The 27,032-nt window shown below is 32.7% G+C and overlaps 1 protein-coding gene and 1 long non-coding RNA gene across 2 annotated transcripts in view; both read left to right on the forward strand.

Moving 5' to 3' along the window:
- Positions 1 to 27,032, forward strand: part of dally (division abnormally delayed) — an 82,395-nt gene that overhangs the window by 13,396 nt on the left and 41,967 nt on the right. The window lies entirely within an intron of this gene.
- LOC128669955 (uncharacterized) lies at positions 10,339 to 26,680 on the forward strand. The gene is made up of 3 exons (XR_008404711.1): positions 10,339 to 10,392; positions 10,470 to 10,566; positions 24,056 to 26,680. It is a non-coding gene; the product is annotated as an uncharacterized LOC128669955 (long non-coding RNA).

A 27,032-nucleotide genomic window follows, 5' to 3' on the forward strand; every position in this document is an offset into this window, starting at 1 on the left:
GTAGTAGTATCTCAACAAATTGCACTAATAAATAAAAATAATACAATAGTTCGATTTTTTTTTAATAGGACCCCGGGTTCCGATCCGAAGGCTGGGAAAGGAACCGGAAAGTTCTTAGATGAGAGAGAGAGAGAGAGATAATGCTTGGTTGCTTTGAAGAAATTTCTGATTTTGTAATGTCTACTTTTTGTTATAAAGTTATACATATACATGTATAAAGATATACAAAGAACTATAAATATAAAAATTGACGAGAAAAACTGCCTGTGAAGGTTTAATTTCTGAATGAAATGATTTGAATTTGAATTTTTACACTGAGAAAATTGATTTGGCACTCCAAATTGTATTGATTTCTGATCAATATCTATTTAAACCAATTAATAATATATCATTTGTTTTTATCACAATCAATTAGTCTTATATTTTATTTTTACTGCTCTACCAAAATGTTTGATTACAATCTTTTGGGAAGAATTTTGATTACGTCCAATTAGCATCTATACAAACGAGGCGACTCAGAGTTCATAAATTACATTCCTAAAATATATAAAATTCGTTTGGTATTCGAATTTGCAAAGATATAACCAGCTTCAGATATTTGCTTGGCAGGTTCGAGTTAAAGTAGGTCAATTTAATTTGTTTCCTCAACGCGTAAGAAAGTGACCGTCATGGTATCAATCTTAGGCGCGGTTACCCTATATCCGATCGACGCCATCCGACAGTTCCGCTATCAATATCAATCAGTGTCGGTCCGGCCCGGCCCGGTTTTAGGCCGGCCCGGTCCGGTCCCACGGCAGGCGCGGCGCGATCAAAGGGGGCGAGCGAAGGCTCATTTATAAAATTGACACGTCGATACTGGATGTATTTGGTGCGATCCCGGACCGGCCATAGGTACATGATGTATATGGTACATAAACGGTTTAGTTCGCTGTGTATACTTATTTGTTATTTAATGTTATTGAAATAAGTAAATAAATGTTTTAGCGATCGCATAGCGAAGTCTCATAAGATTTGTACAAGATAAATGGTGTAAATCAGCAGCATAAATCGTAATTTAAGTATTTTTTCGTGTAATGTGGTCAAATTATTACGGTGCTAATTCTGTATTTGTTTTACATATTTTTCAAATCTAGGCAAAGACTTGTAAATTTCGCTCATTTCGAAACGAGAACGATAATTAAGATAGGGATACATATCTATCTGTTGCGGAAATACTACATCCGTGACCAGACCACTTCATCGGCTTGAGATAAGTGATAAGTGGTACTTTAATTACTCTTATTTTAAAGATTTGATGTTTTTTCATACTTTTTCTTTATAGTTTAGTACAAGAAAAAAAAAGTTGTTTTAGTTTTTTGGCTAAATTATTCGTCTTTTCTGTTAATGAAAGACAATATAACAAATATCGAAGTAAGAGATCTAAATGAGCAATTAACCAACCAAATACCGTAACTTGATGAATGTATATATAGAAATGATAAAACCGTAACCGCCTCATTAATATTCCTTGATAAATCAATTACTCCACTTGGTTCACTCACTTCAATATAGTTTCGTATAATGAAATGTTGATCTGAATGATCTACGAGGTGTTTCCTAATTCCAATTTATAATCGTGACGAAAATCAATTAGAATTGTAATTAAATTCTACGCCTAAGTGTTAAGTGTTAGTGTTATCACGTAATTTGTGTGTCCAGAGAGAGTTGGAGATTGGAAATGTGGATAGTGTGTGGGCGGCCTAGAATGTTGGTCGCTTGGTGCACGGTAATAGCACTGTATAATAGACGTACAGTCGTCCAACGCCTTTTGTATAGACGACACAGCTGGCAGCGGCTAGACTGACACTGCAATGTTAATGTCTTGCCTATATTACTTTTTACTCTTTTCATACAATTTATTAGTTAAGGAACGTCGAGCGCCCTCCTCCTCTTCTTTCGTAACCCTCACGATTATACCGCGTGGAGGTGATGGTCACATTACTATAAAATCATCTAGCTAGGCTGTGGTAATGTTTCAGTACAGACAACTGTAAGTCAAGGTGCCCCTTATACATTTATGACACGGTAATAGTGTATGATTATAATGATTTTGCGTAGGTTGATGAGCAGTTTGTACGTGCCATTAATATATGTCATATGAATTATAATGACCATTGTCTGGGTAGATACTTAATTTTGCCCTATTAGCACCAGCACGCTATTACGTGATCTTGAACGTGAATTCGATTAAGATCAAGATATACTCAAATGGTGATGAATACCTCGATGTATCTATAGTTATAACCTATCTATCTATACTTAGACGAGTACAGGTAGATAGATATATTTGGTTATATATTAAAGTTTGTTAAAAAATATAGCAATACATAGGTAGTATATTATTTTGTTTTTAATTAACTTTAAAAGTCATATCACTTATATTCCAGCCTTAAAAAACCAGTAAAACTTATCAGTTGAATAATTCGGAACATATAAATGTTCATTTTTTCATATTACCTATTTTAATGATTTCTAATGTCGTCACAATGGAGAAGGCTATGGCAAACCACTCCATTAATAATGCCAAGAAAGTCATTCCATGTAATGACCACGACCCTCAGTCATGAGGAATACGACTATGAAGTAGAATGTCGTCACATTACGTGTTTCAACAAAATAAGTCCATGGTTTTTCACGCATGGATAACAGATGTTACGTGGAATGAGGCCCGTCATTCCGATTCTATCAATTCTCTATAGTTTGCTTGGAATCTGTGATCTCATCTATATATTAACGTAGCAAATAATATACATATTTGCTTTTATTATGAATATTTGACGAAATAAATGATTTATACACATATACATTTATCTCATTAAAAATTGTAAACACAACTTATATTACTTATCTACTAAATACAAAATGGTATAACTTATCAGCAAATGTTTTTAATTGGCGAATTAATTAACTTTTGAACATTTGGCACGGTATTCAGTCGAATTCTTGAGATGCTTATTGGATTCAGTCACATAACCTCGGAGACTTCTTATCAAGTGTCAACTGTCTTCGTTAAAAAGTTAGCCAACGTGCTTAAACTAACTTCCTCTGCTTATACACGTCTACAAATTTAAAGCTACTAGATTTTTTGATATACCTACAAGTATGATATAGGATATGCGTTACTGTATTTCTCCAGTTACGTGAGAGTTCACGTTTGCGCTTTTGACTTTATCTCAAGTGATTTCAATACGTTTATATTCAATAAAAAAATTACGGTAATTAAATTGTAGTCAACAAATTGATTTTATTACAATTATTTTAATTACGGTGTTTAAACTTTTCTGTTTACTTTCTACTTATGAAAGATTAAAAGATTATATTTTGATGCAAATTAAAAGATTATATTTCAAGCAGAAAATAATTCAAAAGACAATGTTCTTGCTATCATTGATTATTTCTCTGTTTACGTAAAAATATCATTCATCATATTTCCAGTTTTAATCAATCTCATTTTGTAAATTAGAGTATTTAATAGTCTGTAAATTACTTATTATTTATATTGGAAATGTACCTCTAATATGTTGATTTACATCGATATAATGTCAATAAAAGTCATATAATACCTCTAAATGTACTGCTCGCCGTATCGAAACAGAATTTATATAAACGAGTCTCCATCTATCAATGTGGGAACGCCAATGGAAATGAGGTGGCTAGTATTAAATCTACAATATAAGATTGGATCAACTCAATACGTGTCTCGCTCCTAACTAATCTATTTTAGATCATGTATCGAATATAACGCTATTTTCCTTACTCCGCCTACGTTGTATTATTACTTATAAAATGCAATGTAAACCTTATGCCACAAGAAATGTGACTCAATTTAGAAAATATTGGAATAAGTCGCGTTAATTCGCGATTTTTTCTTAATACATACATATGTCAGATTTTATCGTGACGCGGGGATTACGTATTACTTCATGCGCCAACACAGTTTTCCTTATAAAGATTGATATAAATGCGGGTAGCAAACGTATTTCCTGCGAAAAGAGATTTATGATTTGATATTACTGAACAAACAATTGTTAAAATAGTTGAAACTAAGATATTTTCTGTTCTATTTCGTTAAATACAAGTATCTGTTTCGTGTTTGCCTGCAATATTATTGTGGTCGTGCTCAAATGTTTGAATGTTTCGGAAGTGGTCAACTATAGTCATGTGTCAAGTTAAATATTAACTGTGGCGCTTGTCTTGTCGAATTCGATATAAAATAAATTTACACGAAACCTTGTGAAGTTACGACTTTCTTCAATCGATGAAAAAGTTGAATATAAATCTTGAGATCCATTCAAAGAAACTAGTCCATTCGTAAATATAATTGTCTTGTTATATTACTTACATAATACTCGCCTATCATTTCCACGGACATTGCCCAGAAGGCCAGCTATAAAATCGCTGACGTATTATTATCTGTGGCCTGCTATGTTTATTTATCGTCGATAATGACATTAATAAAGACCGCGGCTACGATGGTCAGTCTTCACTATTACTACAATGTAAATGTCAGCTATAAGTTTCGGTAATTCATTAAAAAAGTCTATGATTTCTTTTTATTCTACGTAGATGACCTTAAGAACGATGCCTTTATTATATTTATTGATATTTTGGTTCAATAGGGAAGTGATTTCGTCGTTGTAGAAGTATAGAAAGTTTAGACACAAATCCAGACTTTATGTTTTGAATTTTTAGGATTCTTAGCCAAAATATATTAGAGATGAACGAATATAAAGTATCAAGAATCAAATACTACACTTTTGGAATGCATTTCGAGCTGATCTAAACAGTTATATCAAGACTTTTTACAAACTTTAAACGATTCACGAGGCGAATACATTACAATAAAAGTTTCTCATCGCGGATGTTGTGAAACATATAATAAAATATAAAATTATGAAGACAATATCCGTTGAGCGGGACATTACGGCGCGGCGGCGGGAGTTTGTGATAATATTTATGTACCTACTCTACCGTCATGATTACGTCATAATCCTCTAGGTCGCTGAAATGTGGGGTATGCTGAATTCCATTTGGAATTTAGGAAATTTATTAAGCAATAAACAAATAAAATAAATTCCAGGCCAAAGTTCTTCATAAAGAGGATAGGCCATGAAAGATTTACTTTAGAGGAAATTGTTGATAAATGGTACATACTAGGTAGTCGTAGGATTATAAATAAATATGATGAGCCCAGTAATTACATCTAAATTTAGTTCAAATACAATTACACAATAGGAAATAAAGTAGTTGATATTATAGAAAACGTTTTTATTTCTGCGATACAACAAAGATATTTAAAAGTTCTGTTTCAGTAGCATTATTACATTGAACGCTGTGCACACAGCATTAGTTTTCTGGGATATTAAAAGATTTATAATCTAAATTAGTGATAAAAATCCGTGACACACATCTATCGTCTGCCGGGTTTGTACGGACTGACGACGTTGCGGAGACGTATCACATATCGCAAAAAACACAGAATTCCAGATTCGCCTGATTCCAGAGCCGCACCTTAGTACAGTTCTTATTACGTGTAATAAGAACTATCTAGTTCTTATTTACACGTAATAAGAGCTACTGAGGCGCGATATTGACTTACGTTAGCAGAATCTCTATAGATTCTTCTAACGTAAGCTAAATTGCTGGCTTTGACGGCCTCTCTACGCTGTCACTATGCGACTATTAATATAAATCAATTTCGACATCGTTTTTTGATAACTTTTCACGTGACACATGAATTGGCTGATTACGTGTTATTGATGTTATAAATATATACAGTATCAACAGTTCAACACTCTTTACAAATAAATATTGGTTATTTTTTGTCTATGGTGGTGTGCATGACCTCATGACTCCTTTGATCTAGATAATGTGAATTTATTGGATCCCCAGATATTTTGAAACTCCTCTTACTATTTGAAATCTAAATTCTCTTCTTCACTTAGAATTTATGGAACCTTTAACATAGGTGTATTCCTGGTAATAACGTCAATCATCTAATTTAACTAACTTAGAATAGGTTCGTCTGGATTGTCATTAAAAAAATCAGTCATTTGTTTTTGAATGTTTTGAGCAGACAGAGTTGCCCGAGATATCAGTGTCGCCGACACTGATGTCATGCTTGTTTATAAATACATTTCTGAACAGAATCATTGTACCGTATAAAATTCCAGACAGCTAACTTTTACGATAGATCGGTTTCATATTATTAAATATACCTATATCATCATCTAGAGTTGACCCATCGTTTACGCATCATAAATATTAATATTCTAGGCTTTTATATCAAGTATTTCTTTTGGTATTTTAATATACTCTATAATATTCTAGAAACCGTCTCCTGCTGCGAATATTTACTGTTCCTCGAATAAATTTACGATGTGGGCTTCTGTCGTATAGTCCCTATCGCTCTAAAATATAGACGTGTACATGTAAACCTAGATGTGACTGGATAGCAAATTCTTCATTATGTTATGTCAATTTTCACAAGGAGCAGATTCTTACAATGAGTTTTCTCTTAATTTTAAAGGAGATAGGATTTCTTTTCTCCCTACTGCCATTGAAGTGACGTTATAGGGTATACGATATACGGTATATGACAAATCTGGGTGATCGAATCGAATATTAGGAGGATAAGTTTGAACACGCAAGGCAGACGTGCATACTAATGGCGACCTTTGCAATGATTCCATGTCAGGCTACATACGTTCACTCAATTATGTGCCATTGTGTATCGCATCGTCTCCTATCGATTTCTATTGCTATTCAGGTTTTCTGAGGAAACATATTTATGTCTTATATATGTTACTGTAAAAGCCCGTATACAGGTAAATCTTAGGTTTTTTAGGCATGGGTTGGTAAATGTAAGGATTTATAAATAATTGACGATTTTTTCGGGCTTTTGCCATTAGAATTTAGTATATGCTAGGTTTTGCTACTGCCGCATGGTAAATGTTGGTTTTGGGAATAAAACAATGAGTAATTCTTATTAATCATTTATTTTTCAGTCAAAACCTTACATATTTTTATGTAGGTAATTATGAGAGTAATTAATTAAATAAGTAATTAGTCAAATCCTTACCTATATTTTCATTTGGTAAGTATTTTTATTTATAAATGTTTTTATATTTTAAAGGTAAGGTTATACCTTCCTTTAAAATACTTCTTAAATAGTAAAAAATAACAAAAGTATTTTTTTTTCTCTAAATTTACCGTGCCTTTGATGTAAATCTTAAGATTTACCAAATGGATGGTGGTAAAAGTTAGAATCGCAAAATTGTTCGGACTTTTACCATTAAGAGTTGGTAAATCTTAGGTTTTAATGGAATGTCTAAGGATTTACCGTAGTTCGTGCTTTTACAGTAACATATATACCTACTTCTGAATACCACATAACAATTAGTTTTTTTATGGCTTGCTTTGAATAATCTACTTTACCCATTAGGCCCAGTACAGATAGTGAAATACAACTAAAACGAAACTACAACTAATCGATCCAACTATTTAGAAACGCCTTCAAAATGGTCGCGGGTTCTCTCAAAGGAATTTAGGGCAGAAACGAAATGAAATTCAATTTATTAGTAAATTTACGTTAAAATTTTGAATTCTAGAAGTTGCATTTTTGAATATCCTACTTGCATATTCTAGTCGACCTCTTGTGAATTTCACAGGTGTCTCTCGATTCGGTATCTATTTTAGTCCCGTCTGTCTGTATGTTCCTAATTATAAGTAGTCTGCAACCCTGGCCCCGACACTAGCAGCCGTACGAGACAATTTGGCAACTTCTGACGAGACGAGTAAGATTATGTGACTAGTTGAAATCACTAGGCAATTATAGATCATCGATTAATTTTTGCAATGGTTTAAAAAACATTAAAAATATCTGTCAATAATATTTATGTTGACAAAACTATACTATAACTAGGTAACTTTTAAAATTTCAACATCTACAAAATAATAACTTTAAGAAATGACGAAAATCTGCAGAAGTACAAAGTACCTGTGTGTTGCTAACACTGGTGTCAGATTTCAATTCGCTTAAAATCATCTGACATGTCTTAACAACGGTCCTAGTCGTCGCAATCTAATGGCAAGACTATTTATTGTATTGTATATACACTAACACTAATTAACCAAAGAGTCAAACAGTGTGACGGTTCTTCACGATGTTTTTCTTCACCGGAAGCAAGGGGTGGTATAAAAACTACTAGTAAATAAGGACCTATAGTACTAAGCCTAGTAGACCACTGAGTAGTAGACCCTCTGCAAAAGTACCCTGCAGTGCTAACTCATTACAATAAATATCATGTTTTATCACGGAAAGATATTCAACTGCACGGAGAATGTTCACGTAAAACCACTGGCGCGAATTTAGGTTATGTCAGGGTATTCCCCTCATATTTGTACTGTGGCCAGGGTTTCTTCTTATCCGTTGTTACTGGTTGGTACCGGTTTTATTAGATCAACTTTTCAACGATGATATTGTCTAGAATGTTATTTTACATTACATTTATTTATTTGCTAATGGTTCTCTATTCAGTAAGAACTAAATAGTGAAAGGTCTAACTATCAATTCACTTTATCACGTCACGGTCAATTTAGAGGATCTTATAGCTTTTCGTTCATTAACTAAGACTATATAAAGTCTGGATTTATATCCAGTTACATATTATCTATATATTAAATCTAATAACTATTTCATATAAGTATCTTTACATTATATTTTTTAAAGCAAGTATGATGTAATCGTGATACTCGTGTCGAATTTAACTTTTAAAATAATGATGGTTCATGACATTTATCACGATGATGTAAAATATAGAATGTGCAAAATCATAAAGACATTCACGAGCGTGGTCAGTGAACTGATAAATATTCAATGATTTTGTACCTGTGAGTCAGGGGTCGCACACATGACTCATAGCGCATCTCTATTCAACGTGTTATTTTGATTATCTCCGTCTGGTCACAAAATTATGAGCGAATAGATATGTAGATATGATATATGTAGATATGTAGAGGTATATTATATACCAGTGCTCCATTCAGTTTGTTACCTCTTCACGCTTTTATCTATTAGTAAGTAATATTGAACTTCGCATGTAGTGAGATGTATAGAAAAAGACATAGGATTTGTTGGAAAATTCACTAAAAAATAATAAAAAATTGTGTATTGATAATTTTTTCAGTTCACGCATTTTTTCGTTAAATTCCATTGTTAAAAGATCATTATAATTTTATATGAAGAAAATGGCATCAATGGCGATGCCATTTAAAAAAAAACCTAAAAAATAGTCACTCATATTTCGTTAAGTAATAAGTTTTTGTGTGCACAAAAAATAAGAGCTGATAAAGTACCCTATTATCCGGTGTATTACTTTATGAATATGATTATCGGGTATAAGTATTTCCTCCTAAATTGGTCTGTTTAGTAATTACTCGTTCTGTATCATAAATGACTCCATAATTATCTTGCTCAAAATTACACATTGATTCAATGTGTAATTTTGAGCAAGTTTGGTAATTTAACATTACAGATAAAAAAAGTAATATCAAACGATACGTCTTCGTTCATAACTATACAAACAGAATTATAACTAAGTACTGTAATCTTCACTTACCCGCTCGGTACCTACTTTTAATGTATTGTAATGCTCTTATAGTTTGTTTGTAGACATTTCAATTTGTATGGTGTTATGTCAAGCTTTCGTTTTATGTACAAGTATAACTTACCTGTTCTGAAATCTGAGTTCCTTTTTTTAACTCTGTGAAAGTAAATTGTATCCTTTTCGAAGAAATTAAAAACTTAACAGTAGAAGTGATCCAATCCAAACAAATAGTAGGTAGCGATGAGTGTAGACTTACAATGAGTCTCTGGTCTTCTATAATTGGTTTTATGCTAATGTCCACGTGCTGTGTAAAATGGTCGTTAGCCAAATCTTCTCCTCGGGGGATCAAAACGGTCAGTGTGCTTTTATTCGTAACTATTTTATGAGTCTGTTTTCTGGCTTATCTTTAAATAGCGGCCCGTCCTGACTTCGCCCGGGTAAAACCATAATACACCTAAACCTTCCTCTCGAAATACTATCAATTAAAAAAATCTTGGATAGTTTTAAAGATCTAAACATACATAGGGAGAGATAGACAGCGGTAAGCTACTTTGTTTTATACTATGTAGTGATATATCTATTTATTATTTATCTATATGTAGACGACAGTTAACTTGACAAAATCTGTCAAGTTAACTGTCGCCAACATATAGATAAATCATAAATAATAAAGTTATTTTTTTTATAGAAAGAAAAACCATCAAGTAGGACATGCCAATGTTTTTCCTGGCTTCAAAACATGAACGTAATAGATAAAAGCGAAATAAAAATATATTTATATTTAACGTACATTCTCGATTTTATAATTTTGGATATTTTTAGGTTTCAAAATTTGGGGTCCCTACGCCGTAAATCTGAGAAGTGCCGCCCACCCGCTGCTGCATCACACTCTTGCGCTGTTTTTATTGGACTTTGGGAGGTATAATTAGTCTGCAGTCATAATAATATCTTAATCATGACTAATATTTTAGAAATCATTCCCTTATGAAGCTTGCAAGTAGCTGAAACGCGTAGATTAATTTCGTTACAATGTACTATACTTTATTAGCTACTAAAATAGGCGTAACAACTTCCTATGTATAAATAGTTTTTGACTGCTGACTCAACAATTTTTTTGAGGATATATTGTATTTTTGAGGTGACCCAATTCAATGTTTGTTCTTGTGTTTATTGGAATTAGGACAAACAAACATTCATCGAATGAAGAACTTCTTCTCTGTTATAAAATAAGTAATGTTTGTTGTAAAAATTTACAAGATTTGAGACTTTCCATAATCTGATAACTATAATTCTTTAGTTATTGCCACAAGTAGCTTGCTTCCGCTGGCAACATTATCAGCCTCGTTTAGTGTCCGCGTTTAGGCTTACCCGGCGTCCTAGTTGAGTGATACGCGGCGCGATAAAATCAAATTTTCTTGTCGCCTCGTTATAATTGAAATCACAAGTGTTGCATAGAGTTTTGTCCTACACCTAGGACCCCGGGTTACTTGGTCAGTGTTTGTTTAGGGCGCTTGAAGGGCACTTGGAGCAGACAGGACGATAGGATAATGACCCGATTCGCTTATCAAGATTATTTTATGTTTTGACATTCACCGCTGAATATACTGTTACTGCCATGACTTTATTTTTTGTTCTTCAGGAGGGACTGTTAGGTCGAATGGTTTTGTGACGATAATGATGCAAAATTATATAAAAATGCATCATTTATCGAACTAAAGTTTACTAAACTTTTATATTCTGTAAGCTGAAAACTTTAGGAAATGTTTAATCCTCAAGATATCAATTAAATACGTCTTTCAATTAGACGTAAAGGCCTCTACACACATACAATTTTCATTTCGTATTTGAATTTCTGAAAATGTATTGTATTCTTCGGAGGCGAGAATTGCCTCTCGAGATTATCCGCGAACGATTTATTCCGTCGGCTGATCCTTTGAATTAAATTAAAACAACCCTCATCAGGTCGCCCGCCGCATGTTTCATACACAACCTAATCTGACACCTCCCACTGTCCGAATTTCAAATTATGGAGAGCACATATTCATAACAGAAAGACATCTCCAAATGTTGCATTTGACTTTTTATTTCCATTTCTCTTTAGAAGTATTTTCTGTTTATAGAATGGACATATTATTGACTTATTTCATCAATATTATATATTTTCCGTTCAGTTGGTACTAGAGTTAAATCTTAAAAATTGCTTTTATCTTTATTAAATTGTCATTTATCTTTATTTGGGTACAAATCTATTGTATAATATGACACGGGGATGGACTCACGTGATGATGAAGACAGCATGTTTTTGGCAGGAATTAATCTTGCAGCTTACATAGGTATCCCTATCACTTATAAATACAAATTGTAGTGCATTTGGGTATTCTTCTGGATCATCATTATTGTGTGTCCAGGACGAGATCCACGTAAGCCGCAATGGAATTTTAAATTGGACGCCTCTTTCGTTGTTTTGGCATTCCTCTACGACCACCGCGCCCTCTGACGCCTTGCCGATACTTTATTAATTCGTGTAACGTTTTAATTGATGATGTAATATGGAACAGAGGTTCAAATGTAATTAAGCCTTAGTACGAGAATCTAAAGCTAAGTTTCATTCTTAAAATTTAAAAAAATATTAATACTGGATAACTACTTTGAAACTCTTGCGTTGCATAATTATATTCTAAACAGCAGGTACAACAATAAACTTCTGGGAAATAAAAAAGGTATGTGCGTTTTTAATATCTGTTATTCGTTACCAATAAAAAGATTTAAATTGACTTGAGATTGATTGATCGAATATATTTCGAATTAATATCCGAACGAGCATGCAAGGCAAATTTAGTTTTACAATATTTCCAACAGTTTCAACGAGACTTGATGTACCAGATTAATCAGCTTCGTCCATCGGCATTAATTGTCTGATCATCAGACGCGACAGGAACGAGCCAATTACGAGATCTCGATCACACGCGCTGGTTTTCGTTCGTGGAAACGCCATTGTCGGTAATAGAATAACGCGCAATCACTGGAAACGCATCCACCGTGTGGCGTAATGCATCCTGACCTAGGTGCGTGATAAATGCGGCAAGGCAGTGAGACGCGGCACGGTATGTTTAAATCAAAATTAATCAACTATAAAATAATCCTAAGAGTGTAATTCCTCTGTTCTCTTTATTTTGTAAGCCCGTATTCCATTACCAATTGTCGCCTTCTCTCCGAAATACAAAAGTTTCCTACTTAAAGACTCCACCCAGCCCTACAGCCTCACTTGAACCTCGCTTGAACTTGAAGTACAATTGAGGTGACGAATCCGATAGCTGAAGGGCTAAACTTAAATAAACTTGGTAGGCTCAGTCTACACCTACAAAGGATAGGGATTAATGGGTGCCATAGTGTTATTGAATATCAGCAATGTAGTACTTTACGTAGACTTGGTGCCAAAGGGTTTCGATCACGTCATATAGGTAGATGATTAAACAAATTCGTATGTTACAAATGTTGGAAACAACTTGATATATTAGCACTCATGCAAAATTATTGTTGTTAAAAGTTGATGAAGTTTCAATCTTATTTTTGGGCTTATTCAAACTGTGATTTTTCACCAAATATTTATTATTTACCTAATCTTTAGTTGCCATACATGTGGCTTAGTTTTGTAAATTGATGTTATTGATTCGAATGTGGAATACCACCCACTACTATATTAACTCTCAAGTTCTGTATTAATTTATGCAATTATTCCACACAAACCAATTTCCAAAAACAATTAATTATTCGATGATTTGATCAGTTCAGTAACTCGATAAAACCATATTCATGAATAACTAATGTTTGACTAAAACAAGATAATTTGTTGTTGGTAATTTGTAATACATAATATTAACTTTTCGAAATTTTTGTTTTATCCTTTGTCATATCACAGATTCCATCAAAAGAGTTGATAGTAGTCAGTAGCTTAATCATAATAATAAAGTTTTATTAACATTAAATAATATGTGTCCTGGATTTTCAATCATCAATTGTAACTATCATGTATCATTTAAACATGTCACGTGGCAATTATAAATATGCGTGCAAGCAATGAACAACACTATGAGCATTGGTACCTGATGTCGACCACATGCTCCATTGGCGCAGTACGCGCGCAGATAAACTTCGGGAATAGAGAACGTAACAGAGCATAGAAAATTCTGTATTTTATTTTCATGATCAAATCAAATAGGATTCAGAAATTAGACCTTCACAGGCCTTTTTTCATGTCAAATTTTATATCATATAGTAGTTTGTCAAAAAGCTACTAACTACTGGCATGAAACATTTACAGTTCATACACAGTTCATGGGTTAAATTAATTGTCAATTCAATTCAGAAAACCCGAATTCAGAGTGCGGTGACGCTGACGTACGTAGAGTAGAATGTGTACCTCGAAAGTTTAGTTGTACTCGTAAAAATATATAATTTTAAACTTTCTAATATGTACGGTAGCCTACCGTGTAAACACAGGTCTCCACCAGAAACCATAGGAACATTTACAAATTTGTATAAAGTATTAAGTCGTCGTCCCACCAGCGGTAGATCTTTGAGGTGGACTTTTCTATTTATGAAACTAGAAGCAGTATTCTTATTATCTAGTGTGTAATTTTACCCAGGTGTTGAATTTTACTCAAGTCCTGGCAGAAATGGACGCGTTATCTATTCCTGAATTTATCTATGTAATATGGGCTACGCTGTACGTGCGTGCGCCCGCGCAATCATTACGGTCTACGGTCAAGTGATATATCGCTCACACGTCCTAGATAAATCGTATCGGTTCTTGGTAGCTAATTTGTGTTCCTGAGGACTCGCCTCTAGCAAACTTATTATTAAAAGCCTAGTATTAGATGGATATATACTTATAGGTATAAGTAAAATGTAATAGTTTACTTTTTATTTATGAAATAAAAGGACAATTCCCCGCAAATGGAGTTAGTAAAAGTATATTTTTTGTTTTCTAGATATGGATAGTCTTATCTATATAACTATACAAAAAAAATATATTCAATTTTGTTGTTCGAATAGACATAAATTTTTACATTGTATAAAACAACTGGTATCCCAAATTTTTATGCTAATTATGCATGAACCGCCTCAAACATATTATAAGGTGCTGCCACACAGTGTGTTACGAAATGTAATAAAACATTTCTTGTCTCTTCTTAAACATTTGACAAAAGAGTATCAAAAACAGCAAGTGTTATATAACAATTTGTATTTGGAACCTATAATTTCAGTTCTCCAAAATTCTCTTAATAAAATTAAATTTATAGAAGTAGCCTCAAAATTTCGCACGCCACTGCCACCGGCTTCTTTGATCTGCCAATTATATGCTAATTCCGTTTAATCGGTGATTATGCTGAAATATTCGATTTAGAGCAACAAGCCTTTCAACTTGAAACGACTAATTACCTTCATTAAATATTTATTAAGCTCAGTCGACCGGCCGACGACACTCCAATGCTTAATAACTGAAACTTTTGACATTTGTATTGGAAATCAAAATGCGAATATAAATCTCTACTATCCTCAGTAAAAATATCTGATTAATATCGTAGCGGTTTTTAAATTATAAAAAAATTACGAAGGAATACAATGTTCACTTACTTGACTGTATTAGTCGCGAAGATTTGTTTATATTTTCTTAGGCTCAAAAAGATGTCTACTTATAAAGTATGGCGTAAAATTTTACGACCTAAATCATGTGTATTGTAGCTGTAATGGAAAAAGTTCGGCCGTTTAGATAAAATGTTTTCGAGTTCATTTAATTTTTTTTAGGAAAACATTGCAGCGTACTAGTTCGTAAAAGAGAAGAAATTAGCTTTATTTAAAAAAAATACAAATTGTGTCTTCTATTTTTTTCATGAAAATTAGTTTTTAACTCATAATTGTTAGTTTCAGTTGGACAATCGTAATATTATCACCATCATAAGTTTTAGTATATACTAGTCCAGTTTACGAAAACATGCCAATGTTATAACTAAAGAATCGTAAACATATTATATTGTAATGTAAGAAATACACGATTTCAATACAGGATGTCATCAATCAGGCTTTCAATAATATTATGTGCGGATAGTACAATAAATATGCATGAGTAAGATACAGTATAATAAAGAGTAGGTACAAACGCGTGCTATATGCTATTTTATAACCCAACGGTATAGTAATGGAGAATGCTGCATTTTGCAATTTCACACAGTTCCCGGCGTGCGTGTAGTATTTACTGTATTTATTACTAGTTTATGTCACACGTTTTATGTCCCTATTACAATAAACGAAGTCTTCGGATAGGAATAGGTCATACAGTGATATTTTCACCCGTTCTGAGAATCTATTTCATGATATTTATATTAGAAAAACGGTGTCGCGTGCATTATTAATATTAAAATATTGAACAATCAAATGGTCCATAACAGTTATACCTATTAACAAATTCGTATTTGAACAAGACATCGCTCACATTTTTCACTCACATCATTTAAGAGAGGAATTTCCAAAGCTCCTCTATTAGTTTCTTGTTAGAAAAAACCTTATGCATGAGCATAATTTCAAATTTTTATGTTCAGCGGTTTCATCTGTTTGTTGATTTCATAGTCTGCGTCTAAATGCACTATGTGTGCGTCGTGAAGAGTCGACCGTTTGCATATTCTATAAGTTCATGGAATCGAAACATGCGCATTAAACAATCACCATAACACTGGCAATTTGTGTGAAGCCAACTAATTTATACACTGTGTCATCACTTTTGTTTATATTTACAGTAGTGGTCATTTATATAAGTGGTAGTTGCGATAAATTATACATAATTATATACAATTAAAGTAATTATATGGATAAAGGTGTTATCAATAGCAAGAAATCTATGTTCTTCAATTTCATGATATCCAGAGACCATCACATTTTAATGCACATGTTTGTTTATTTATTCACAGTTCTCGGCACATTTACCGTAAATTATTAGTAGTATCCAACTAGTAATAGAGTACGGTTTAAGCTGTCCAGTTAGGTCACAATTCAAAATTATATGGAAAATTATATATTGCACTTGTTCGTGAAAAAAAAACCGACATAACTTGTTTTTGCCAGCGAGATACTCATTGAAATGTAACAAATTGGATAAATGAAAGCTCGAAGCAGAATATTTTTACATCGAATTCTTTGGTATTTAATATAAAGCCTTTCGAGCAAAGAAAATATATTGTACGAAACATGCTTGTTTTAATGAATGTCTCTTCACAGAAAGTAACAAAATTGCAAAAAGATAATTATTTTTAAGGAAAAAATTTGTTCTTTATCAAGTAATATTGAAGTTTGTAAAATTGCTTGACTTCACTAATAAATTAAAATTTATCTAATTTTATCAAGGGAAAGGTCTATATCAACTGGTGATTATTGTCATAGGAGATGGCTTGGCTTTCGAATTCCGGTAAATATCTACGCAAACGATTGACCGTGGAGATCTGATAGCATGTGTATTGCAGTAAAAATATATTAGATAGGTACCTACCTACCTACTATTAATCTCGTTCTTTCAAAGTTATAATGTCAGTTCAGTTTGAGTTCAGTTATATATTATAATGCTTTAACTTATTTATTCAATTTAATTTCTTTCAACTCTCATTAACGAATAAAAATTTATCTGTATGTATGAACAATTCCATTTCTGTGATTGTAGTCAACGTTCAACATTAGTAATTGTTTTCAATCAATTATATTCACCGATTAGCGAAATAATAAATATAATTAATTTGATTATTAATAATTGGTACGTGATAAAGAATAATTGTTTCAAATGTCTAATGATATAATTAATTTTATTAGTATTTCCTTGGCACAGATTTTATGACTATGACTGCATCTATAATAAGTCTATGATCTCACAATCTCGATGCGCTCGCCCTGAGTATTGAAATGTTCTTTAGTCAAGTATACTTTTTAGCAGTGATCCGTTGCTTCGCTCCCGTGGAAATTCCAGCCTTTGACATAACGTTTTTCGTCTGTAAAAATAAGTTCAAATATTTGCCCGCGATGAGAACGGAATAAAAATATATCAAGGCAGAACATAAGTTACTAGTTTTCGGCTATTCCTATAAAATATAGTCGTAAAAAATTTATGTAGTGAAAACTGAATTAAAAAACAAAGAAAGCAGAGCAAGAGAGCCTTTCAATTGAAGAGCTCGCGGAACACCCTTGATAATTAGAAAAAATGAATGTAGCCAATTGCGGGGTTCATTCGTTCACTCGCTGAGTGCAATCAACGGCTCGTTCCAGTGAAGCACTTGAAAGATAAGTACATGCATGTACTCCATTGCGTAAGTTATTGTAGCTCAACTCATGTTAGTCTTTCTTAACAATATTTTCTTGATAAACAATGCAATTATTATTACGTCTCAATTCGAATTACCACACTATTTTATACAAAATAGATATAAAATAGTGAGGTAATTAGATGTCGTTGATTATATGAACCTTTCTTGTTAATATCAACCAATACATAAGACATAACTCTGTCTGAATTTCTATTCCAGTTTGTTGTTTTCAGAAATTTCCAATATCTATTACCGTGCAGCAATTGATGTGAGACATTTGATGGACATTTTCGATTTAAAGGGCAATATAAACCAATAAACCGAAGAATCTATAAACTGCCCAACCCAGCAGATACACTAAATGCCAGCTCAAGTGCTCTTTGTGCTTTACGAAGCAAAGAAAATCTCTGATACTCGAATTTCAGTCCAAATCAATGACAATAGAAACAAACTTCGATACACCCAGTAATTCGAATTAGAAGTTGAATTTATCACTATTTCGGAATCAACAAAAATATTTATTTATCTGAGTTTCGGCATTTTTAATATTTGGAAAGTTAGAATTATAGTTGAAAACAAAACACTAATTTTTGCCAGGATACATCTATCAATTATATGGAAATATTGTTGTATAAAAAATATTACATTATAAGTATCATATTTTTTGAGGGAATAGAATGCAATATATTAGGAAATTGAATGATAAATAGCACCATTTTTGGGCAGTCGTACATAAAATTGACATATTGTATATTAATATTATATTACCTATAAAATGTTATATTATTTTTAAATGTAAAAAACCAATATGTGATATTTCGAAACTCAAGTGGTCAAGAGTGCCTCTTAGTCCACTTTCAAGGTATCATTAGCTACTAACGACACTAGTTTCAATAGAAACTCGACACGGGACACCATACAGGTCACAGGTTAAGCCATAATGGTAGGAGTCCCACTAAACCAACCTTTGCCATTTAAGCATTGTATCAATCGTTATAGAATGTATAATGTATACTTTGCTGCATTTTACGATTATATGTAATTTGATAGATAACCGTCGATTTGTGATAGGTCTAGTTATTATCCAACGATCCCATATGAAAAAGGCCGGTCGCAGGAAGACCACGAGATTCCTACATAGATTTCCATCGTTTATTAGTATTTGCTAGTAATATGAATACTTAGGTAACTATCGGCAAACATAAATGTGATATATTACTCCAGTCAGATGAACTGGTTAGCTATTACAATGTAAAACTTGTAAATTATCATGTAATTAATCTGTAAATCATTTTAAATGTTACATTTATAAATAATTATCATATTATATATAATAATTGTCAACCTTATATGGATATATACATATGAAAGATAACTGTAAAGTAGCATGGAATTAGTAGGTACTCACGAAAATATATAAGTACATGAATAGGATAGCTATATATGAACTTCTTTCTCTCAGATAAATTTAAAAAACTTGTGATGGATTTTAAATTAAAAATAAAAACATTTTCTAAAATAATACTGAAATTGTAGCTCTAATATATTATATGTATTGATCCTTACATATTATAAAAAGAAGTCCCCCTGTCGCGTCTGTCTTTCTGTATGAACGCGATATATACTTTAAAACTACCAGACGGATTTTTGTACAGTTTACACCAATAGATAGTGGAAATGTTGAAGAAGGTTAAGTCGTATAATTTATTATGGTTTTACTCGAGCGAAACAATATTTTACGAAACCAATTACAGTTACGAATTCTTCAAATGGATTAGATAAAAATCTGTTATGAAGTCAATCAAAATCCCGAATTTAATGGACGGACCTCCATTGAAAGATTACATAAAAAGACTAAGGAAATAAGATTCATCGCTGAACAAGAGAATATTTAATGAATAGGCCGAGTAAGGATAAAAAAGAATTAATGCAGAGTGGTAACTTCGACATATTTTAGCAGTAAGCTTAATCGTGAGCGTTGTAAAGTTAAAATTGTTGATTTATTTAATGGTTTTATTATTGTGCGTAAGCGTATATAGCTTAAAATTATTACTATTAAAAGAACTAAGAATTTATATATTTATATTAATTTATATTCATTTTATTGGCTTTTCAAATAAAATATTTAAAATATTGTGACGTTTAACTTAATTCGTACGTAGCTTGTTTGTTCGCCCACGATTTTTGTGTAACCTAGAAACCCTTTTATGCATACGCGTGCCGTAAAAGCGAACAACGAAAGCCTACTCTGCAATCTTTATATTTTCTTTGGAAGTGCCTTAATTACAAATCGATGGCGCGCAGCTGCTTTCTTCCGTTCATAAAACCGCTCATTTGATTGAGCCGAGCATCCATTACATACCTAGCATGTACAAAGTACTTAACGTGCTGTGATCATAGACTATACATTGCATACTGCAATCGATATAGCTGACGTAATTTCTACTTCATAAAGTGTCACCAATGAAAAGTTTGTTTAATTTACTCGATATCATCTACATACTCTTATTACTTCATTAAAGGTTAATGTTCATAGACTGCTCTACACGCATAAAATTGGCTATTCGGCTGGGTAAAAAATATAATGTATGAACGTAATTAAATAATGAAACACGATAATTAAACGTCACTTTCTTTGATCAATTTAATTAATTACGAGATTTTTACAATTTTTTCGGTCTCATTAAAGTATACTTTTTGACAAAATCCGTGATGTCACAATACAATACTGTCATAAAAGCTCCATATAAATTTTTGTTTTTGACATTAAAATTGAAAAAAGTATCTGATTTGACTAGTTGGAGAATAGCCAATTTCATTTTACATATTTTGTTGCATTCCAATAATTGTATGAAAATACTATTTAATTTACGACAATGTTTTATTGGAATATACAAAGCCAAACTAAATGTTAGTGAGAGCATGAAACATTGTGTTGTTTCTAACTCTGTTGTTTGTTCTGTTAGTTGATTAGTTTTGCTAGCCCGGACGAATAAATATTTGAGGTAATACAGCTCTTTTTGCAATAGCAAAAAGGGAGAGATTCCTATGCCCATAAAAAAACTGAAAGTATACAAAGTATTTGTCGAAGGTCCGTTTTTAATCCAATGTTAACTGATCTGCAAATAACTTGAAATTTATTGCATTAGTTTTGATAAATTGATTAACGTAATACCTAATAATTCGGAGTATAGTTCAGTTTACCAAATATAGTTCATTGCAAATTCGCCACTATTACTCCTGTAGATTAATTATACATACCTTCTGGAAACTACTGAATTGTAAGTACTATGTAAGCGAATAGGTAAACCTTTCCGTATATGGTTACAAGGTAAGTTTTATACGAGGCTAGTTCAAATAGTCAAAAAATTTATATTTGGCAAGTCACACTATTGGTTCACTCACTCTACTGGTCATACTGTTTATTATTAGTAATAAAATTAAAAACAAGATAGGACATATTGTTGTAAACCCAAGATCGCAAAAAGAAGAAATGTGCATATAAACTGATTGAGATCAGGCAGTTGTTTCACTTTAATTAGTGGCTCTTCGGGTAAATAGCGTCAGCGGATTATATCGCTCGTCCAGGCTGACGTAGTATCTGGATTAAACTGGTTTAAACCAGAATCGATATGAATTGCTTACGTAGTGTAATTAATTTGGGTTTGGGATAACTATTTTAGTATATGGAGCGATGGGAGGGCATGGAATCTATTCGTATATTATTGAGAATAATTTCTATTTATTGATATAATATGTCAAAACATACAAGAAATATAGTAGCGTGTATTGAAATAACGGCAACTAGTCGCAGATGCTAATTAACGTTGTATGAAACTCAACTCGTCACTAAAATAATAAAAGAACGGGACTTGCCGCCATCTTGTCTGGAGAGAAAGCATCGAGGCAGAAAATTGCAATGACTGCCCGGTAACATGATCCTCAATCACTACTAATTTGGCTCAATCAGCCAACAGCCCCGTAATATGATTACTATTTATTAAACCTGACTCCCTTCCAACATTCGATATCTCTTAAATCTCGATGACGAAAAAATGTTTATTGAATAAACGCTGCATGCGTTTTATTTCAACACAATTAAATGACTATGTAGTGGTATAGCGCAGCCAAAAATCTAATTTGGAATCCGTGTCTATTTCATTACTGTGAGACTGAATTCGTTTTAGGCTGGCCCGTGTTGTTCAAAAGCGCACTAGATTTGATTGGGCGAAAATTGTTCGCAAATGCACTCTCGAAATAGGGCAATCCACCGGCCAGAGACAATTGAAATAAAACTCGGATTCGGTCGCGAAAGCTGTCTGCGCGGAAATGGCGTAACGCCATGTATCGTGGTTCGCCAAATTAATTCGTATTACAATTTAACAAGGGACGTTTTGGCGAGAATCCAGGTTGCACCTATAACTTTATTGCCAGGTCAAGCGTGTACTCTACGCTGCAGAAGGGTTTTCTTTTTGTTCCCGTTGAAAAGAGTTTTATTTTGAATCTGAAGCCTAACGAACTGAGCTCTTGTTACACACGGGACGTGCTCGCGCGTACCGCTGCCACGGCTTGTAATGCCCATTCCGGGATCTCACAGGTTTGTATAGTATTGTTTAGATACTAGTTAATATATAGGTTTAGTAGTTTGATGAATAAATCTAAGCGGTGACACATGTAAAGGCACATAACTCATGCGGGTGGAGGGCGATCGGCGCTGCGACGAAGCGATCATTGTGCCCGCATGCGGCATACATTAACGTGCATTCTCGCGACGAAACCCGTTCCAAGCCTTGTTGTTCGTTTGCAAATTCACGAGCCTTCGTATTGCGTCTTGGACTTTTTGCGCCAGCTCTTTAGACGTCGCCGACGCGCCAAATGAGTACGCGCGATATCCGCTCTTTTTCTCTCCAATTATGTAAAAAACATATAACTCTTCGACTGCGGTTGTTTGTTTGTATACTAAAGCGTTTTATATGTTTGCGGGGTGCTTAACTATTGAAGGTTTTATTAGTTTCTGATTGTTATTTCGTTTAATATGCGTTATTATAATCTTGAAGTTCCGAAGTGTAAGTAGAGCTATCAGCAACTATAAAGTTACAATTAGAAAAGTTAATTTAAGTTTAAAAGACATGCGTGACTGAAATTCATAACCGTTTACAAACTTCTAATAACTAGTTATTGATAAATAAAGTGATTCCGCTTTTACTTTTTTTAACTATTTTTAGTTTTAAAATTTTAACAATTTTTTTGACGGATTTTTGCATGGATTAAAAAAAATATATTTCACATTCTGAGTATAGCATCTATCTCCAAACTAGTTTCATAGATATAACTCACCCAGACACTTAACAATAACAAATAGTATGCTGATGAACTGCAGTGCAGTAAGTAAACGTGTAAACTGCAGCAAGTTGCATCGCGGTTAGCTAACAGTGTCGCAAACTCTGCAAAGTTAACCGCCGCGGCGGAACATGTGCGAATGTTCTAGAAATAATTTTATGTGCCGATGCCGGGGTACGACGGAGTTAAATTAGATAGGCGCGGTTTGCCATGGACCTACGAATCATAAACAAATATTTAATGTCTTATTTATTAGAAGTATGTCATCATCACGGAATATAAACTATTTGTATCTGTAGACTAAGTTTTGTACTGTGTTTAACTTTATTCGTCTTCAAATTCAAATTTGCTTAATATATTTTACTCATGGAATTAGTAGGTAACGAAGTACTTATTCAATCCATGATTTTACTTCAAAGATTTTTCAAAGAGCGTTGACGTCAATTGATCATTCATCCGGTCGTAAAATCACAGCATAAATTTCGAAATTATGTCTTATTTTGACGCTGAATATAACCGGGAAATATAAATATGAGTGAGAAAACACTTCAAAGGTTTTTCCAAGAAAATACAAAAATGTAATACTCAAACAATTTCTTGATTCTATATAGGTATAAATAACTAACAATTTGTAATAACAATCACTGGAACAGTGGCTTTACTTGATATAGGTAATGAATTGATGTGATGTTCAAATTTTTACATTTTACTCTTTTTTGTTTTCAGGTAATTTAGAATGCTGGCAACTGGTTAACTGTAAGATATCAATCTATTTCTAGTTTGATATGAAGTTCAAGTGTAAAAAAGTGCAAGTGTGCAAGTTTTTGTGCAAGTGTGAAGGTGTGCTATATCAAATAAAAGTTAGATTTATCACAGTGAGCCAAACGTTCATTTTCCCTAAAACATAGATTATGTAATACTTCCAGTACTTAAAACTTTGCTAAACATTCGTAACTTCATCAGAGCTAATTAAAAACTTTCAGATACGCCTTTGATCACACACAGTTTAAAACTCTTAATTAAATTAACTTAAGACGTCATCGACAACGTTATGGAAACATAAAATAACTTGACTAAGTCACTTTTAAGTGCAAGTACACAAGGAGTGTGGGGATAGTGGGTGCTCGGCACATTTGTGAGACAATTGTAGGAACTTATAGCCAGCACACCTGGCTCACGATTTAACCCTTAAGATGAGAGTAAATAAGGTTTATTCTAAAAATGCATGTTTATATTTTCTCAAGTACAATTCTCGTCATTAAGCTGTCGCACGATATTAAAGTTTTAATACCAGAGATATGGAAGTATGTAGTCGTGTTGATCGTAAAGAGAATGCGTTTATTCTCGAAACTGTGTCGCGCTGTTACTCCATAAAATGTGTTTCATAGAGTGCTTGCTACCCTTTCATAGGGTGTCGGCTATTCGTGTTGACGTTTGAATGGCGAGATGCCATTTTGTTCTCGTTGCGTATATTCTGCATTTCTGTAAATATCATCATTATATTTACATGTAAATTTTCAAAATCAATGATGTTACCTTGCTTGTTTAAAAAAATTACATAACCGCAAAGGATAAATTGTTTTTAACGTTCAAGTTTAATTAATGTGTAAGTACTTATATGAACAAACGTAAAGTAAAAACATATGAATAAACTTGAATACGTACAATATACATTACCAACAGAGGTTTTGTAATGACCAAATCATAAACTTCAATGTACCTAAGAAAGTTTCACTCAAAGTTCGCGTAAGCCGTGTGAAATTGCGCAGAGCGGTAGCGTGGTCGTAGCAGTCTATGATCGTAGATACAGTTCGTAGTCTTTGCTACGCGACTCGTAGCGCTGAGCTGAAAAATGTACCTATACGCGTTAACTTCAAACCTATGTGATTGTGTGATGAGCAAAATCAAGATCACAGAAATTACATTTAATATATTATTTTAGCCAGTAACAGTGCATATTTTTTGTAAAGATAAATATGTTCTTGTAAAATTAAGTTCTCTAAAAATCCATTCTGCAATCGTAAGATTTTTGATGACATTACAATACAAACTTCTTTGCTTAAAAGTGAAGACAAGAATTTATATCAGAAGCGAACACTGCTAATAAATGGTCACTAAAAAGTTATTTAAATGTTATTCTGGTCGTCTTTAGACGAAAACTTATATAAATGGCAGAATTAACATTCTTAGATAACACACTTGCGTGATATTATTATAATTTGTTTATTTATATGTCGTTAAAATTGTTTAATTGTTATTTTATAGCCGCGTGGTCTGGGCCACGAATTAAAAATGTATCTAGGTGTCCACTTCTATATTATAATGAATGTTCATATGAAATCTTCATATAAACATGGTATTATTAATAGTTTAGTTGTACAGTAATACTTTGAAATATTAAAGGACGTATTCAACAAATGTACTGAATTCACACGCTGTTTGAATAATAAAAGAAAGAAAATAAAAGATTTTGTTCCTTTATGATGACACCTAATACCTACATGTTTACCGAAAAATGACAGTCACAGATTTTAAGGAAGGTGTGTTGAGACCCGAGGTTAGTCGAGGATCGCAAACACACGACTTGTGAATCATACTTTCTTTAGAGTGATACTTATTGCTTTATAGTATACCTGCGTATGACGATAATAAAAAAAAAAGATTAAAATACAATTTCTGTTGCATAATTACAACAACGTTCATCAAATATTCACATTCGCAGTACCTAGTTCCTATTTTTTAAATATAAAATCATATTTTCTGCCAGTCTGTATTATAAAAATATTTCTAGGAGTTTGAAAAATAAATGATTCATTCATTTTTCTTTTTAATTTGTCAAATTGAAACTGGCCGCCATACTTCGCGGTGGTCTGCGTTTGCACCGTTAGCTTTAAATTTACATGTGGCTGTTTGAATACTTAAATTAAATAGCAATTTCCATTTAAATCGGACCGTTTACTGGCAATGTATTAAGCCATCTAATACATTTAACGATGCCACGTTTGGTAATCCTGTGAATCTCTCTGTCAGAAACAGCAGGGTGCTACATTTCAACCATTTAATTTGAATTATGCTCTGATATATTTAAAAGCCCGTTAAAAAGTAATAAAAGTGTAATAGACTTCTAAATAAGTTGTTTTAAATGTTTTCGGCTATTGTAACGGATGTTAAGTAATTGATTCGTAACTGACATAACTTAGTTGATATTAGTCCTAATATTATTTTTCAATGGAATTGTAATTGAATAGCGTTACTGTTAATGCTATATAATTTAAATATATACTATTATATATCTGTAGTAATAGTGGTAGGAATTTATGTTGATTTCTCTATTTCTACTGTCTGTATGAAAATGTGGCCAACCTTTCCGATAGACTTACTTCGACGACTTAAGTTATAAACAGGCCGTGAAGTTAAAATAGTAGCTTAACTAATTTTAGATATTTTGTATTAATTTACCTCCAAAAAAGGAAAATTCCTTACAGAAAAAAAAGTAACACGATCCGTTATTAAATTTTCAACGTTCCCTGTAATAAATTATCTGCGACATCCATCATAAAATGGATTCCCATTAGCCTTATTCCTGGTGAGAACATGATAATATCAATTTTAGAATACCAAGAGTTTTGTCATTTTTAATTTGAGATGAGTAAATATTTCGTATTTAAAATCATTATTTAAAGTCGACACCTACGTTATTTTT

The sequence above is a fragment of the Plodia interpunctella genome, chromosome 5, assembly GCF_027563975.2.
Source record: "Plodia interpunctella isolate USDA-ARS_2022_Savannah chromosome 5, ilPloInte3.2, whole genome shotgun sequence".
Lineage (NCBI taxonomy): Eukaryota > Metazoa > Arthropoda > Insecta > Lepidoptera > Pyralidae > Plodia > Plodia interpunctella.